The following is a 15286-nucleotide window of genomic DNA, read 5'->3' on the forward strand; positions in this document are numbered from 1 at the left end:
GTTGTTACACCACGCACCACTGTGCTACGACAGTTTAAGAAACCGACGCTGCGCTTTTTCCTTCGCGGGAAATCAGTGCTCCTGTTTTCGAGACAGAAAACGTTGGCAGCGGTGGGATTCGAACCCACGCCTCCGAAGAGACTGGTGCCTGAAACCAGCGCCTTAGACCGCTCGGCCACGCTACCTACGCGACGCGGCGGTCACAGGAGCTGCGTTCTACCCCACGAGAACACACCGCAATGGCACAAAAACGAGAAGTAAAAATTGGCAGCGGTGGGATTCGAACCCACGCCTCCGAAGAGACTGGTGCCTTAAACCAGCGCCTTAGACCGCTCGGCCACGCTACCTACACCAGTGTTCCTGGCATTTGTAGAATGCAGTGCACGACACAGCTTCCTGATCTGCTGCGACTGGTTGCTCGAACATCGCACCTCGAACGACTGCCCTTTTCGAATAGAGATTAACTACACAGGCAGCTGCCAGCGCCCTGGTGCGGCGGCATCGCGTGTTTATAAGGAATCGGTAGTGCCACCTGCAGCCTGAGGAACATGAGCACAAAATCAGGAGGGCAACGTGATTTCAATCACTGGGTCACTATCGTCATTGCAGCGACAGCAAGGCAGAACTTTAAAAAGTGCCGTGACCCGGATTCGAGCCTGGGTTGTTGCGGCCACAACGCAATGTCCTGACCACTAGACGATCACGGCCACGGAGCCACCGCGGAATTCAACTCTCGCGACTGCAAGTGGCTGTGCACAGCAAAGCTCGGCCGACTGTGTCTCGCAACAGCTGTGTCAGACGCGGTCTCCATTATATGTATACTGGCAAACGAACGTGCCCGCGCTGATGGACACTGAGCAGAGTGGTTAGCTGCATTCAACCCCCGTGGCAATGTCTTGCAGTCCTCCAAGTCTGTTGACCGCAGGTATGTGCCCGGATAAGAGGTGGACAGATGTCGCATCTCTCTCGCCGTCACTTGTGGCCGCGAATCATATTTTACGTAGTTTTCTGCAAGCGTCAGCGGAGCGTCAGTCGAGCTAAGTCGGGACAAGTCGCATAAGAGGAGCAATAAAATGTGCATTTCCGGTACCGGGAATCGAACCCAGGCCTCCTGGGCGAGAGCCAGGTATCCCAGCCACTAGACGACAGCGGATAACGACACAAGCACTCCTCCAACAAACACGGCGAGCGCCCACCCGCTACTTGACGACAACTGCAAAAATTAACGTTTCCACTTCGTAGAACGGCATGCTCGGGACGCGTCTCGTGGAGACGAACGCCAGCAATCATGAGACGAAACTGCGCCGGTGAATCCTGTTGTTACACCACGCACCACTGTGCTACGACAGTTTAAGAAACCGACGCTGCGCTTTTTCCTTCGCGGGGAAATCAGTGCTCCTGTTTTCGAGACAGAAAACGTTGGCAGCGGTGGGATTCGAACCCACGCCTCCGAAGAGACTGGTGCCTGAAACCAGCGCCTTAGACCGCTCGGCCACGCTACCTACGCGACGCGGCGGTCACAGGAGCTGCGTTCTACCCCACGAGAACACACCGCAATGGCACAAAAACGAGAAGTAAAAATTGGCAGCGGTGGGATTCGAACCCACGCCTCCGAAGAGACTGGTGCCTTAAACCAGCGCCTTAGACCGCTCGGCCACGCTACCTACACCAGTGTTCCTGGCATTTGTAGAATGCAGTGCACGACACAGCTTCCTGATCTGCTGCGACTGGTTGCTCGAACATCGCACCTCGAACGACTGCCCTTTTCGAATAGAGATTAACTACACAGGCAGCTGCCAGCGCCCTGGTGCGGCGGCATCGCGTGTTTATAAGGAATCGGTAGTGCCACCTGCAGCCTGAGGAACATGAGCACAAAATCAGGAGGGCAACGTGATTTCAATCACTGGGTCACTATCGTCATTGCAGCGACAGCAAGGCAGAACTTTAAAAAGTGCCGTGACCCGGATTCGAGCCTGGGTTGTTGCGGCCACAACGCAATGTCCTGACCACTAGACGATCACGGCCACGGAGCCACCGCGGAATTCAACTCTCGCGACTGCAAGTGGCTGTGCACAGCAAAGCTCGGCCGACTGTGTCTCGCAACAGCTGTGTCAGACGCGGTCTCCATTATATGTATACTGGCAAACGAACGTGCCCGCGCTGATGGGACACTGAGCAGAGTGGTTAGCTGCATTCAACCCCCGTGGCAATGTCTTGCAGTCCTCCAAGTCTGTTGACCGCAGGTATGTGCCCGGATAAGAGGTGGACAGATGTCGCATCTCTCTCGCCGTCACTTGTGGCCGCGAATCATATTTTACGTAGTTTTCTGCAAGCGTCAGCGGAGCGTCAGTCGAGCTAAGTCGGGACAAGTCGCATAAGAGGAGCAATAAAATGTGCATTTCCGGTACCGGGAATCGAACCCAGGCCTCCTGGGCGAGAGCCAGGTATCCCAGCCACTAGACGACAGCGGATAACGACACAAGCACTCCTCCAACAAACACGGCGAGCGCCCACCCGCTACTTGACGACAACTGCAAAAATTAACGTTTCCACTTCGTAGAACGGCATGCTCGGGACGCGTCTCGTGGAGACGAACGCCAGCAATCATGAGACGAAACTGCGCCGGTGAATCCTGTTGTTACACCACGCACCACTGTGCTACGACAGTTTAAGAAACCGACGCTGCGCTTTTTCCTTCGTGGGAAATCAGTGCTCCTGTTTTCGAGACAGAAAACGTTGGCAGCGGTGGGATTCGAACCCACGCCTCCGAAGAGACTGGTGCCTGAAACCAGCGCCTTAGACCGCTCGGCCACGCTACCTACGCGACGCGGCGGTCACAGGAGCTGCGTTCTACCCCACGAGAACACACCGCAATGGCACAAAAACGAGAAGTAAAAATTGGCAGCGGTGGGATTCGAACCCACGCCTCCGAAGAGACTGGTGCCTTAAACCAGCGCCTTAGACCGCTCGGCCACGCTACCTACACCAGTGTTCCTGGCATTTGTAGAATGCAGTGCACGACACAGCTTCCTGATCTGCTGCGACTGGTTGCTCGAACATCGCACCTCGAACGACTGCCCTTTTCGAATAGAGATTAACTACACAGGCAGCTGCCAGCGCCCTGGTGCGGCGGCATCGCGTGTTTATAAGGAATCGGTAGTGCCACCTGCAGCCTGAGGAACATGAGCACAAAATCAGGAGGGCAACGTGATTTCAATCACTGGGTCACTATCGTCATTGCAGCGACAGCAAGGCAGAACTTTAAAAAGTGCCTGTGACCCGGATTCGAGCCTGGGTTGTTGCGGCCACAACGCAATGTCCTGACCACTAGACGATCACGGCCACGGAGCCACCGCGGAATTCAACTCTCGCGACTGCAAGTGGCTGTGCACAGCAAAGCTCGGCCGACTGTGTCTCGCAACAGCTGTGTCAGACGCGGTCTCCATTATATGTATACTGGCAAACGAACGTGCCCGCGCTGATGGACACTGAGCAGAGTGGTTAGCTGCATTCAACCCCCGTGGCAATGTCTTGCAGTCCTCCAAGTCTGTTGACCGCAGGTATGTGCCCGGATAAGAGGTGGACAGATGTCGCATCTCTCTCGCCGTCACTTGTGGCCGCGAATCATATTTTACGTAGTTTTCTGCAAGCGTCAGCGGAGCGTCAGTCGAGCTAAGTCGGGACAAGTCGCATAAGAGGAGCAATAAAATGTGCATTTCCGGTACCGGGAATCGAACCCAGGCCTCCTGGGCGAGAGCCAGGTATCCAGCCACTAGACGACAGCGGATAACGACACAAGCACTCCTCCAACAAACACGGCGAGCGCCCACCCGCTACTTGACGACAACTGCAAAAATTAACGTTTCCACTTCGTAGAACGGCATGCTCGGGACGCGTCTCGTGGAGACGAACGCCAGCAATCATGAGACGAAACTGCGCCGGTGAATCCTGTTGTTACACCACGCACCACTGTGCTACGACAGTTTAAGAAACCGACGCTGCGCTTTTTCCTTCGCGGGAAATCAGTGCTCCTGTTTTCGAGACAGAAAACGTTGGCAGCGGTGGGATTCGAACCCACGCCTCCGAAGAGACTGGTGCCTGAAACCAGCGCCTTAGACCGCTCGGCCACGCTACCTACGCGACGCGGCGGTCACAGGAGCTGCGTTCTACCCCACGAGAACACACCGCAATGGCACAAAAACGAGAAGTAAAAATTGGCAGCGGTGGGATTCGAACCCACGCCTCCGAAGAGACTGGTGCCTTAAACCAGCGCCTTAGACCGCTCGGCCACGCTACCTACACCAGTGTTCCTGGCATTTGTAGAATGCAGTGCACGACACAGCTTCCTGATCTGCTGCGACTGGTTGCTCGAACATCGCACCTCGAACGACTGCCCTTTTCGAATAGAGATTAACTACACAGGCAGCTGCCAGCGCCCTGGTGCGGCGGCATCGCGTGTTTATAAGGAATCGGTAGTGCCACCTGCAGCCTGAGGAACATGAGCACAAAATCAGGAGGGCAACGTGATTTCAATCACTGGGTCACTATCGTCATTGCAGCGACAGCAAGGCAGAACTTTAAAAAGTGCCGTGACCCGGATTCGAGCCTGGGTTGTTGCGGCCACAACGCAATGTCCTGACCACTAGACGATCACGGCCACGGAGCCACCGCGGAATTCAACTCTCGCGACTGCAAGTGGCTGTGCACAGCAAAGCTCGGCCGACTGTGTCTCGCAACAGCTGTGTCAGACGCGGTCTCCATTATATGTATACTGGCAAACGAACGTGCCCGCGCTGATGGACACTGAGCAGAGTGGTTAGCTGCATTCAACCCCCGTGGCAATGTCTTGCAGTCCTCCAAGTCTGTTGACCGCAGGTATGTGCCCGGATAAGAGGTGGACAGATGTCGCATCTCTCTCGCCGTCACTTGTGGCCGCGAATCATATTTTACGTAGTTTTCTGCAAGCGTCAGCGGAGCGTCAGTCGAGCTAAGTCGGGACAAGTCGCATAAGAGGAGCAATAAAATGTGCATTTCCGGTACCGGGAATCGAACCCAGGCCTCCTGGGCGAGAGCCAGGTATCCCAGCCACTAGACGACAGCGGATAACGACACAAGCACTCCTCCAACAAACACGGCGAGCGCCCACCCGCTACTTGACGACAACTGCAAAAATTAACGTTTCCACTTCGTAGAACGGCATGCTCGGGACGCGTCTCGTGGAGACGAACGCCAGCAATCATGAGACGAAACTGCGCCGGGTGAATCCTGTTGTTACACCACGCACCACTGTGCTACGACAGTTTAAGAAACCGACGCTGCGCTTTTTCCTTCGCGGGAAATCAGTGCTCCTGTTTTCGAGACAGAAAACGTTGGCAGCGGTGGGATTCGAACCCACGCCTCCGAAGAGACTGGTGCCTGAAACCAGCGCCTTAGACCGCTCGGCCACGCTACCTACGCGACGCGGCGGTCACAGGAGCTGCGTTCTACCCCACGAGAACACACCGCAATGGCACAAAAACGAGAAGTAAAAATTGGCAGCGGTGGGATTCGAACCCACGCCTCCGAAGAGACTGGTGCCTTAAACCAGCGCCTTAGACCGCTCGGCCACGCTACCTACACCAGTGTTCCTGGCATTTGTAGAATGCAGTGCACGACACAGCTTCCTGATCTGCTGCGACTGGTTGCTCGAACATCGCACCTCGAACGACTGCCCTTTTCGAATAGAGATTAACTACACAGGCAGCTGCCAGCGCCCTGGTGCGGCGGCATCGCGTGTTTATAAGGAATCGGTAGTGCCACCTGCAGCCTGAGGAACATGAGCACAAAATCAGGAGGGCAACGTGATTTCAATCACTGGGTCACTATCGTCATTGCAGCGACAGCAAGGCAGAACTTTAAAAAGTGCCGTGACCCGGATTCGAGCCTGGGTTGTTGCGGCCACAACGCAATGTCCTGACCACTAGACGATCACGGCCACGGAGCCACCGCGGAATTCAACTCTCGCGACTGCAAGTGGCTGTGCACAGCAAAGCTCGGCCGACTGTGTCTCGCAACAGCTGTGTCAGACGCGGTCTCCATTATATGTATACTGGCAAACGAACGTGCCCGCGCTGATGGACACTGAGCAGAGTGGTTAGCTGCATTCAACCCCCGTGGCAATGTCTTGCAGTCCTCCAAGTCTGTTGACCGCAGGTATGTGCCCGGATAAGAGGTGGACAGATGTCGCATCTCTCTCGCCGTCACTTGTGGCCGCGAATCATATTTTACGTAGTTTTCTGCAAGCGTCAGCGGAGCGTCAGTCGAGCTAAGTCGGGACAAGTCGCATAAGAGGAGCAATAAAATGTGCATTTCCGGTACCGGGAATCGAACCCAGGCCTCCTGGGCGAGAGCCAGGTATCCCAGCCACTAGACGACAGCGGATAACGACACAAGCACTCCTCCAACAAACACGGCGAGCGCCCACCCGCTACTTGACGACAACTGCAAAAATTAACGTTTCCACTTCGTAGAACGGCATGCTCGGGACGCGTCTCGTGGAGACGAACGCCAGCAATCATGAGACGAAACTGCGCCGGTGAATCCTGTTGTTACACCACGCACCACTGTGCTACGACAGTTTAAGAAACCGACGCTGCGCTTTTTCCTTCGCGGGAAATCAGTGCTCCTGTTTTCGAGACAGAAAACGTTGGCAGCGGTGGGATTCGAACCCACGCCTCCGAAGAGACTGGTGCCTGAAACCAGCGCCTTAGACCGCTCGGCCACGCTACCTACGCGACGCGGCGGTCACAGGAGCTGCGTTCTACCCCACGAGAACACACGCAATGGCACAAAAACGAGAAGTAAAAATTGGCAGCGGTGGGATTCGAACCCACGCCTCCGAAGAGACTGGTGCCTTAAACCAGCGCCTTAGACCGCTCGGCCACGCTACCTACACCAGTGGTTCCTGGCATTTGTAGAATGCAGTGCACGACACAGCTTCCTGATCTGCTGCGACTGGTTGCTCGAACATCGCACCTCGAACGACTGCCCTTTTCGAATAGAGATTAACTACACAGGCAGCTGCCAGCGCCCTGGTGCGGCGGCATCGCGTGTTTATAAGGAATCGGTAGTGCCACCTGCAGCCTGAGGAACATGAGCACAAAATCAGGAGGGCAACGTGATTTCAATCACTGGGTCACTATCGTCATTGCAGCGACAGCAAGGCAGAACTTTAAAAAGTGCCGTGACCCGGATTCGAGCCTGGGTTGTTGCGGCCACAACGCAATGTCCTGACCACTAGACGATCACGGCCACGGAGCCACCGCGGAATTCAACTCTCGCGACTGCAAGTGGCTGTGCACAGCAAAGCTCGGCCGACTGTGTCTCGCAACAGCTGTGTCAGACGCGGTCTCCATTATATGTATACTGGCAAACGAACGTGCCCGCGCTGATGGACACTGAGCAGAGTGGTTAGCTGCATTCAACCCCCGTGGCAATGTCTTGCAGTCCTCCAAGTCTGTTGACCGCAGGTATGTGCCCGGATAAGAGGTGGACAGATGTCGCATCTCTCTCGCCGTCACTTGTGGCCGCGAATCATATTTTACGTAGTTTTCTGCAAGCGTCAGCGGAGCGTCAGTCGAGCTAAGTCGGGACAAGTCGCATAAGAGGAGCAATAAAATGTGCATTTCCGGTACCGGGAATCGAACCCAGGCCTCCTGGGCGAGAGCCAGGTATCCCAGCCACTAGACGACAGCGGATAACGACACAAGCACTCCTCCAACAAACACGGCGAGCGCCCACCCGCTACTTGACGACAACTGCAAAAATTAACGTTTCCACTTCGTAGAACGGCATGCTCGGGACGCGTCTCGTGGAGACGAACGCCAGCAATCATGAGACGAAACTGCGCCGGTGAATCCTGTTGTTACACCACGCACCACTGTGCTACGACAGTTTAAGAAACCGACGCTGCGCTTTTTCCTTCGTGGGAAATCAGTGCTCCTGTTTTCGAGACAGAAAACGTTGGCAGCGGTGGGATTCGAACCCACGCCTCCGAAGAGACTGGTGCCTGAAACCAGCGCCTTAGACCGCTCGGCCACGCTACCTACGCGACGCGGCGGTCACAGGAGCTGCGTTCTACCCCACGAGAACACACCGCAATGGCACAAAAACGAGAAGTAAAAATTGGCAGCGGTGGGATTCGAACCCACGCCTCCGAAGAGACTGGTGCCTTAAACCAGCGCCTTAGACCGCTCGGCCACGCTACCTACACCAGTGTTCCTGGCATTTGTAGAATGCAGTGCACGACACAGCTTCCTGATCTGCTGCGACTGGTTGCTCGAACATCGCACCTCGAACGACTGCCCTTTTCGAATAGAGATTAACTACACAGGCAGCTGCCAGCGCCCTGGTGCGGCGGCATCGCGTGTTTATAAGGAATCGGTAGTGCCACCTGCAGCCTGAGGAACATGAGCACAAAATCAGGAGGGCAACGTGATTTCAATCACTGGGTCACTATCGTCATTGCAGCGACAGCAAGGCAGAACTTTAAAAAGTGCCGTGACCCGGATTCGAGCCTGGGTTGTTGCGGCCACAACGCAATGTCCTGACCACTAGACGATCACGGCCACGGAGCCACCGCGGAATTCAACTCTCGCGACTGCAAGTGGCTGTGCACAGCAAAGCTCGGCCGACTGTGTCTCGCAACAGCTGTGTCAGACGCGGTCTCCATTATATGTATACTGGCAAACGAACGTGCCCGCGCTGATGGACACTGAGCAGAGTGGTTAGCTGCATTCAACCCCCGTGGCAATGTCTTGCAGTCCTCCAAGTCTGTTGACCGCAGGTATGTGCCCGGATAAGAGGTGGACAGATGTCGCATCTCTCTCGCCGTCACTTGTGGCCGCGAATCATATTTTACGTAGTTTTCTGCAAGCGTCAGCGGAGCGTCAGTCGAGCTAAGTCGGGACAAGTCGCATAAGAGGAGCAATAAAATGTGCATTTCCGGTACCGGGAATCGAACCCAGGCCTCCTGGGCGAGAGCCAGGTATCCCAGCCACTAGACGACAGCGGATAACGACACAAGCACTCCTCCAACAAACACGGCGAGCGCCCACCCGCTACTTGACGACAACTGCAAAAATTAACGTTTCCACTTCGTAGAACGGCATGCTCGGGACGCGTCTCGTGGAGACGAACGCCAGCAATCATGAGACGAAACTGCGCCGGTGAATCCTGTTGTTACACCACGCACCACTGTGCTACGACAGTTTAAGAAACCGACGCTGCGCTTTTTCCTTCGCGGGAAATCAGTGCTCCTGTTTTCGAGACAGAAAACGTTGGCAGCGGTGGGATTCGAACCCACGCCTCCGAAGAGACTGGTGCCTGAAACCAGCGCCTTAGACCGCTCGGCCACGCTACCTACGCGACGCGGCGGTCACAGGAGCTGCGTTCTACCCACGAGAACACACCGCAATGGCACAAAAACGAGAAGTAAAAATTGGCAGCGGTGGGATTCGAACCCACGCCTCCGAAGAGACTGGTGCCTTAAACAGCGCCTTAGACCGCTCGGCCACGCTACCTACACCAGTGTTCCTGGCATTTGTAGAATGCAGTGCACGACACAGCTTCCTGATCTGCTGCGACTGGGTTGCTCGAACATCGCACCTCGAACGACTGCCCTTTTCGAATAGAGATTAACTACACAGGCAGCTGCCAGCGCCCTGGTGCGGCGGCATCGCGTGTTTATAAGGAATCGGTAGTGCCACCTGCAGCCTGAGGAACATGAGCACAAAATCAGGAGGGCAACGTGATTTCAATCACTGGGTCACTATCGTCATTGCAGCGACAGCAAGGCAGAACTTTAAAAAGTGCCGTGACCCGGATTCGAGCCTGGGTTGTTGCGGCCACAACGCAATGTCCTGACCACTAGACGATCACGGCCACGGAGCCACCGCGGAATTCAACTCTCGCGACTGCAAGTGGCTGTGCACAGCAAAGCTCGGCCGACTGTGTCTCGCAACAGCTGTGTCAGACGCGGTCTCCATTATATGTATACTGGCAAACGAACGTGCCCGCGCTGATGGACACTGAGCAGAGTGGTTAGCTGCATTCAACCCCCGTGGCAATGTCTTGCAGTCCTCCAAGTCTGTTGACCGCAGGTATGTGCCCGGATAAGAGGTGGACAGATGTCGCATCTCTCTCGCCGTCACTTGTGGCCGCGAATCATATTTTACGTAGTTTTCTGCAAGCGTCAGCGGAGCGTCAGTCGAGCTAAGTCGGACAAGTCGCATAAGAGGAGCAATAAAATGTGCATTTCCGGTACCGGGAATCGAACCCAGGCCTCCTGGGCGAGAGCCAGGTATCCCAGCCACTAGACGACAGCGGATAACGACACAAGCACTCCTCCAACAAACACGGCGAGCGCCCACCCGCTACTTGACGACAACTGCAAAAATTAACGTTTCCACTTCGTAGAACGGCATGCTCGGGACGCGTCTCGTGGAGACGAACGCCAGCAATCATGAGACGAAACTGCGCCGGTGAATCCTGTTGTTACACCACGCACCACTGTGCTACGACAGTTTAAGAAACCGACGCTGCGCTTTTTCCTTCGCGGGAAATCAGTGCTCCTGTTTTCGAGACAGAAAACGTTGGCAGCGGTGGGATTCGAACCCACGCCTCCGAAGAGACTGGTGCCTGAAACCAGCGCCTTAGACCGCTCGGCCACGCTACCTACGCGACGCGGCGGTCACAGGAGCTGCGTTCTACCCCACGAGAACACACCGCAATGGCACAAAAACGAGAAGTAAAAATTGGCAGCGGTGGGATTCGAACCCACGCCTCCGAAGAGACTGGTGCCTTAAACCAGCGCCTTAGACCGCTCGGCCACGCTACCTACACCAGTGTTCCTGGCATTTGTAGAATGCAGTGCACGACACAGCTTCCTGATCTGCTGCGACTGGTTGCTCGAACATCGCACCTCGAACGACTGCCCTTTTCGAATAGAGATTAACTACACAGGCAGCTGCCAGCGCCCTGGTGCGGCGGCATCGCGTGTTTATAAGGAATCGGTAGTGCCACCTGCAGCCTGAGGAACATGAGCACAAAATCAGGAGGGCAACGTGATTTCAATCACTGGGTCACTATCGTCATTGCAGCGACAGCAAGGCAGAACTTTAAAAAGTGCCGTGACCCGGATTCGAGCCTGGGTTGTTGCGGCCACAACGCAATGTCCTGACCACTAGACGATCACGGCCACGGAGCCACCGCGGAATTCAACTCTCGCGACTGCAAGTGGCTGTGCACAGCAAAGCTCGGCCGACTGTGTCTCGCAACAGCTGTGTCAGACGCGGTCTCCATTATATGTATACTGGCAAACGAACGTGCCCGCGCTGATGGACACTGAGCAGAGTGGTTAGCTGCATTCAACCCCCGTGGCAATGTCTTGCAGTCCTCCAAGTCTGTTGACCGCAGGTATGTGCCCGGATAAGAGGTGGACAGATGTCGCATCTCTCTCGCCGTCACTTGTGGCCGCGAATCATATTTTACGTAGTTTTCTGCAAGCGTCAGCGGGAGCGTCAGTCGAGCTAAGTCGGGACAAGTCGCATAAGAGGAGCAATAAAATGTGCATTTCCGGTACCGGGAATCGAACCCAGGCCTCCTGGGCGAGAGCCAGGTATCCCAGCCACTAGACGACAGCGGATAACGACACAAGCACTCCTCCAACAAACACGGCGAGCGCCCCACCCGCTACTTGACGACAACTGCAAAAATTAACGTTTCCACTTCGTAGAACGGCATGCTCGGGACGCGTCTCGTGGAGACGAACGCCAGCAATCATGAGACGAAACTGCGCCGGTGAATCCTGTTGTTACACCACGCACCACTGTGCTACGACAGTTTAAGAAACCGACGCTGCGCTTTTTCCTTCGCGGGAAATCAGTGCTCCTGTTTTCGAGACAGAAAACGTTGGCAGCGGTGGGATTCGAACCCACGCCTCCGAAGAGACTGGTGCCTGAAACCAGCGCCTTAGACCGCTCGGCCACGCTACCTACGCGACGCGGCGGTCACAGGAGCTGCGTTCTACCCCACGAGAACACACCGCAATGGCACAAAAACGAGAAGTAAAAATTGGCAGCGGTGGGATTCGAACCCACGCCTCCGAAGAGACTGGTGCCTTAAACCAGCGCCTTAGACCGCTCGGCCACGCTACCTACACCAGTGTTCCTGGCATTTGTAGAATGCAGTGCACGACACAGCTTCCTGATCTGCTGCGACTGGTTGCTCGAACATCGCACCTCGAACGACTGCCCTTTTCGAATAGAGATTAACTACACAGGCAGCTGCCAGCGCCCTGGTGCGGCGGCATCGCGTGTTTATAAGGAATCGGTAGTGCCACCTGCAGCCTGAGGAACATGAGCACAAAATCAGGAGGGCAACGTGATTTCAATCACTGGGTCACTATCGTCATTGCAGCGACAGCAAGGCAGAACTTTAAAAAGTGCCGTGACCCGGATTCGAGCCTGGGTTGTTGCGGCCACAACGCAATGTCCTGACCACTAGACGATCACGGCCACGGAGCCACCGCGGAATTCAACTCTCGCGACTGCAAGTGGCTGTGCACAGCAAAGCTCGGCCGACTGTGTCTCGCAACAGCTGTGTCAGACGCGGTCTCCATTATATGTATACTGGCAAACGAACGTGCCCGCGCTGATGGACACTGAGCAGAGTGGTTAGCTGCATTCAACCCCCGTGGCAATGTCTTGCAGTCCTCCAAGTCTGTTGACCGCAGGTATGTGCCCGGATAAGAGGTGGACAGATGTCGCATCTCTCTCGCCGTCACTTGTGGCCGCGAATCATATTTTACGTAGTTTTCTGCAAGCGTCAGCGGAGCGTCAGTCGAGCTAAGTCGGGACAAGTCGCATAAGAGGAGCAATAAAATGTGCATTTCCGGTACCGGGAATCGAACCCAGGCCTCCTGGGCGAGAGCCAGGTATCCCAGCCACTAGACGACAGCGGATAACGACACAAGCACTCCTCCAACAAACACGGCGAGCGCCCACCCGCTACTTGACGACAACTGCAAAAATTAACGTTTCCACTTCGTAGAACGGCATGCTCGGGACGCGTCTCGTGGAGACGAACGCCAGCAATCATGAGACGAAACTGCGCCGGTGAATCCTGTTGTTACACCACGCACCACTGTGCTACGACAGTTTAAGAAACCGACGCTGCGCTTTTTCCTTCGCGGGAAATCAGTGCTCCTGTTTTCGAGACAGAAAACGTTGGCAGCGGTGGGATTCGAACCCACGCCTCCGAAGAGACTGGTGCCTGAAACCAGCGCCTTAGACCGCTCGGCCACGCTACCCTACGCGACGCGGCGGTCACAGGAGCTGCGTTCTACCCCACGAGAACACACCGCAATGGCACAAAAACGAGAAGTAAAAATTGGCAGCGGTGGGATTCGAACCCACGCCTCCGAAGAGACTGGTGCCTTAAACCAGCGCCTTAGACCGCTCGGCCACGCTACCTACACCAGTGTTCCTGGCATTTGTAGAATGCAGTGCACGACACAGCTTCCTGATCTGCTGCGACTGGTTGCTCGAACATCGCACCTCGAACGACTGCCCTTTTCGAATAGAGATTAACTACACAGGCAGCTGCCAGCGCCCTGGTGCGGCGGCATCGCGTGTTTATAAGGAATCGGTAGTGCCACCTGCAGCCTGAGGAACATGAGCACAAAATCAGGAGGGCAACGTGATTTCAATCACTGGGTCACTATCGTCATTGCAGCGACAGCAAGGCAGAACTTTAAAAAGTGCCGTGACCCGGATTCGAGCCTGGGTTGTTGCGGCCACAACGCAATGTCCTGACCACTAGACGATCACGGCCACGGAGCCACCGCGGAATTCAACTCTCGCGACTGCAAGTGGCTGTGCACAGCAAAGCTCGGCCGACTGTGTCTCGCAACAGCTGTGTCAGACGCGGTCTCCATTATATGTATACTGGCAAACGAACGTGCCCGCGCTGATGGACACTGAGCAGAGTGGTTAGCTGCATTCAACCCCCCGTGGCAATGTCTTGCAGTCCTCCAAGTCTGTTGACCGCAGGTATGTGCCCGGATAAGAGGTGGACAGATGTCGCATCTCTCTCGCCGTCACTTGTGGCCGCGAATCATATTTTACGTAGTTTTCTGCAAGCGTCAGCGGAGCGTCAGTCGAGGCTAAGTCGGGACAAGTCGCATAAGAGGAGCAATAAAATGTGCATTTCCGTACCGGGAATCGAACCCAGGCCTCCTGGGCGAGAGCCAGGTATCCCAGCCACTAGACGACAGCGGATAACGACACAAGCACTCCTCCAACAAACACGGCGAGCGCCCACCGCTACTTGACGACAACTGCAAAAATTAACGTTTCCACTTCGTAGAACGCATGCTCGGGACGCGTCTCGTGGAGACGAACGCCAGCAATCATGAGACGAAACTGCGCCGGTGAATCCTGTTGTTACACCACGCACCACTGTGCTACGACAGTTTAAGAAACCGACGCTGCGCTTTTTCCTTCGCGGGAAATCAGTGCTCCTGTTTTCGAGACAGAAAACGTTGGCAGCGGTGGGATTCGAACCCACGCCTCCGAAGAGACTGGTGCCTGAAACCAGCGCCTTAGACCGCTCGGCCACGCTACCTACGCGACGCGGCGGTCACAGGAGCTGCGTTCTACCCCACGAGAACACACCGCAATGGCACAAAAACGAGAAGTAAAAATTGGCAGCGGTGGGATTCGAACCCACGCCTCCGAAGAGACTGGTGCCTTAAACCAGCGCCTTAGACGCTCGGCCACGCTACCTACACCAGTGTTCCTGGCATTTGTAGAATGCAGTGCACGACACAGCTTCCTGATCTGCTGCGACTGGTTGCTCGAACATCGCACCTCGAACGACTGCCCTTTTCGAATAGAGATTAACTACACAGGCAGCTGCCAGCGCCCTGGTGCGGCGGCATCGCGTGTTTATAAGGAATCGGTAGTGCCACCTGCAGCCTGAGGAACATGAGCACAAAATCAGGAGGGCAACGTGATTTCAATCACTGGGTCACTATCGTCATTGCAGCGACAGCAAGGCAGAACTTTAAAAAGTGCCGTGACCCGGATTCGAGCCTGGGTTGTTGCGGCCACAACGCAATGTCCTGACCACTAGACGATCACGGCCACGGAGCCACCGCGGAATTCAACTCTCGCGACTGCAAGTGGCTGTGCACAGCAAAGCTCGGCCGACTGTGTCTCGCAACAGCTGTGTCAGACGCGGTCTC

At 55.5% G+C, this 15286-nt stretch overlaps 23 non-coding genes across 23 annotated transcripts; all 23 read right to left on the bottom strand.

Moving 5' to 3' along the window:
• Positions 1-103: 103 nt before the first annotated feature.
• Trnal-cag lies at positions 104-185 on the bottom strand. Its single transcript has one exon. It is a non-coding gene; the product is annotated as a tRNA-Leu (tRNA).
• Positions 186-265: 80 nt separating this feature from the next.
• Trnal-aag lies at positions 266-347 on the bottom strand. The gene has a single exon. It is a non-coding gene; the product is annotated as a tRNA-Leu (tRNA).
• A 1073-nt stretch (positions 348-1420) lies between these two features.
• On the bottom strand, positions 1421-1502 carry Trnal-cag. Its single transcript has one exon. It is a non-coding gene; the product is annotated as a tRNA-Leu (tRNA).
• Positions 1503-1582: 80 nt separating this feature from the next.
• Trnal-aag lies at positions 1583-1664 on the bottom strand. Its single transcript has one exon. It is a non-coding gene; the product is annotated as a tRNA-Leu (tRNA).
• A 1073-nt stretch (positions 1665-2737) lies between these two features.
• Trnal-cag lies at positions 2738-2819 on the bottom strand. The gene has a single exon. It is a non-coding gene; the product is annotated as a tRNA-Leu (tRNA).
• Positions 2820-2899: 80 nt separating this feature from the next.
• Trnal-aag lies at positions 2900-2981 on the bottom strand. Its single transcript has one exon. It is a non-coding gene; the product is annotated as a tRNA-Leu (tRNA).
• Positions 2982-4053: 1072 nt separating this feature from the next.
• On the bottom strand, positions 4054-4135 carry Trnal-cag. The gene has a single exon. It is a non-coding gene; the product is annotated as a tRNA-Leu (tRNA).
• Positions 4136-4215: 80 nt separating this feature from the next.
• Positions 4216-4297, bottom strand: Trnal-aag. The gene has a single exon. It is a non-coding gene; the product is annotated as a tRNA-Leu (tRNA).
• Positions 4298-5370: 1073 nt separating this feature from the next.
• On the bottom strand, positions 5371-5452 carry Trnal-cag. The gene has a single exon. It is a non-coding gene; the product is annotated as a tRNA-Leu (tRNA).
• Positions 5453-5532: 80 nt separating this feature from the next.
• On the bottom strand, positions 5533-5614 carry Trnal-aag. Its single transcript has one exon. It is a non-coding gene; the product is annotated as a tRNA-Leu (tRNA).
• A 1072-nt stretch (positions 5615-6686) lies between these two features.
• Positions 6687-6768, bottom strand: Trnal-cag. The gene has a single exon. It is a non-coding gene; the product is annotated as a tRNA-Leu (tRNA).
• A 79-nt stretch (positions 6769-6847) lies between these two features.
• On the bottom strand, positions 6848-6929 carry Trnal-aag. Its single transcript has one exon. It is a non-coding gene; the product is annotated as a tRNA-Leu (tRNA).
• A 1073-nt stretch (positions 6930-8002) lies between these two features.
• Trnal-cag lies at positions 8003-8084 on the bottom strand. Its single transcript has one exon. It is a non-coding gene; the product is annotated as a tRNA-Leu (tRNA).
• Positions 8085-8164: 80 nt separating this feature from the next.
• On the bottom strand, positions 8165-8246 carry Trnal-aag. Its single transcript has one exon. It is a non-coding gene; the product is annotated as a tRNA-Leu (tRNA).
• A 1072-nt stretch (positions 8247-9318) lies between these two features.
• On the bottom strand, positions 9319-9400 carry Trnal-cag. Its single transcript has one exon. It is a non-coding gene; the product is annotated as a tRNA-Leu (tRNA).
• Positions 9401-10632: 1232 nt separating this feature from the next.
• On the bottom strand, positions 10633-10714 carry Trnal-cag. The gene has a single exon. It is a non-coding gene; the product is annotated as a tRNA-Leu (tRNA).
• Positions 10715-10794: 80 nt separating this feature from the next.
• Positions 10795-10876, bottom strand: Trnal-aag. Its single transcript has one exon. It is a non-coding gene; the product is annotated as a tRNA-Leu (tRNA).
• Positions 10877-11950: 1074 nt separating this feature from the next.
• Positions 11951-12032, bottom strand: Trnal-cag. The gene has a single exon. It is a non-coding gene; the product is annotated as a tRNA-Leu (tRNA).
• An 80-nt stretch (positions 12033-12112) lies between these two features.
• On the bottom strand, positions 12113-12194 carry Trnal-aag. The gene has a single exon. It is a non-coding gene; the product is annotated as a tRNA-Leu (tRNA).
• Positions 12195-13266: 1072 nt separating this feature from the next.
• On the bottom strand, positions 13267-13348 carry Trnal-cag. The gene has a single exon. It is a non-coding gene; the product is annotated as a tRNA-Leu (tRNA).
• Positions 13349-13429: 81 nt separating this feature from the next.
• Positions 13430-13511, bottom strand: Trnal-aag. The gene has a single exon. It is a non-coding gene; the product is annotated as a tRNA-Leu (tRNA).
• Positions 13512-14582: 1071 nt separating this feature from the next.
• Trnal-cag lies at positions 14583-14664 on the bottom strand. Its single transcript has one exon. It is a non-coding gene; the product is annotated as a tRNA-Leu (tRNA).
• An 80-nt stretch (positions 14665-14744) lies between these two features.
• On the bottom strand, positions 14745-14825 carry Trnal-aag. Its single transcript has one exon. It is a non-coding gene; the product is annotated as a tRNA-Leu (tRNA).
• Positions 14826-15286: the final 461 nt, after the last annotated feature.

The sequence above is a fragment of the Schistocerca piceifrons genome, chromosome 2 (genome assembly GCF_021461385.2).
Source record: "Schistocerca piceifrons isolate TAMUIC-IGC-003096 chromosome 2, iqSchPice1.1, whole genome shotgun sequence".
In the NCBI taxonomy this organism is placed as follows: Eukaryota; Metazoa; Arthropoda; class Insecta; order Orthoptera; family Acrididae; genus Schistocerca; species Schistocerca piceifrons.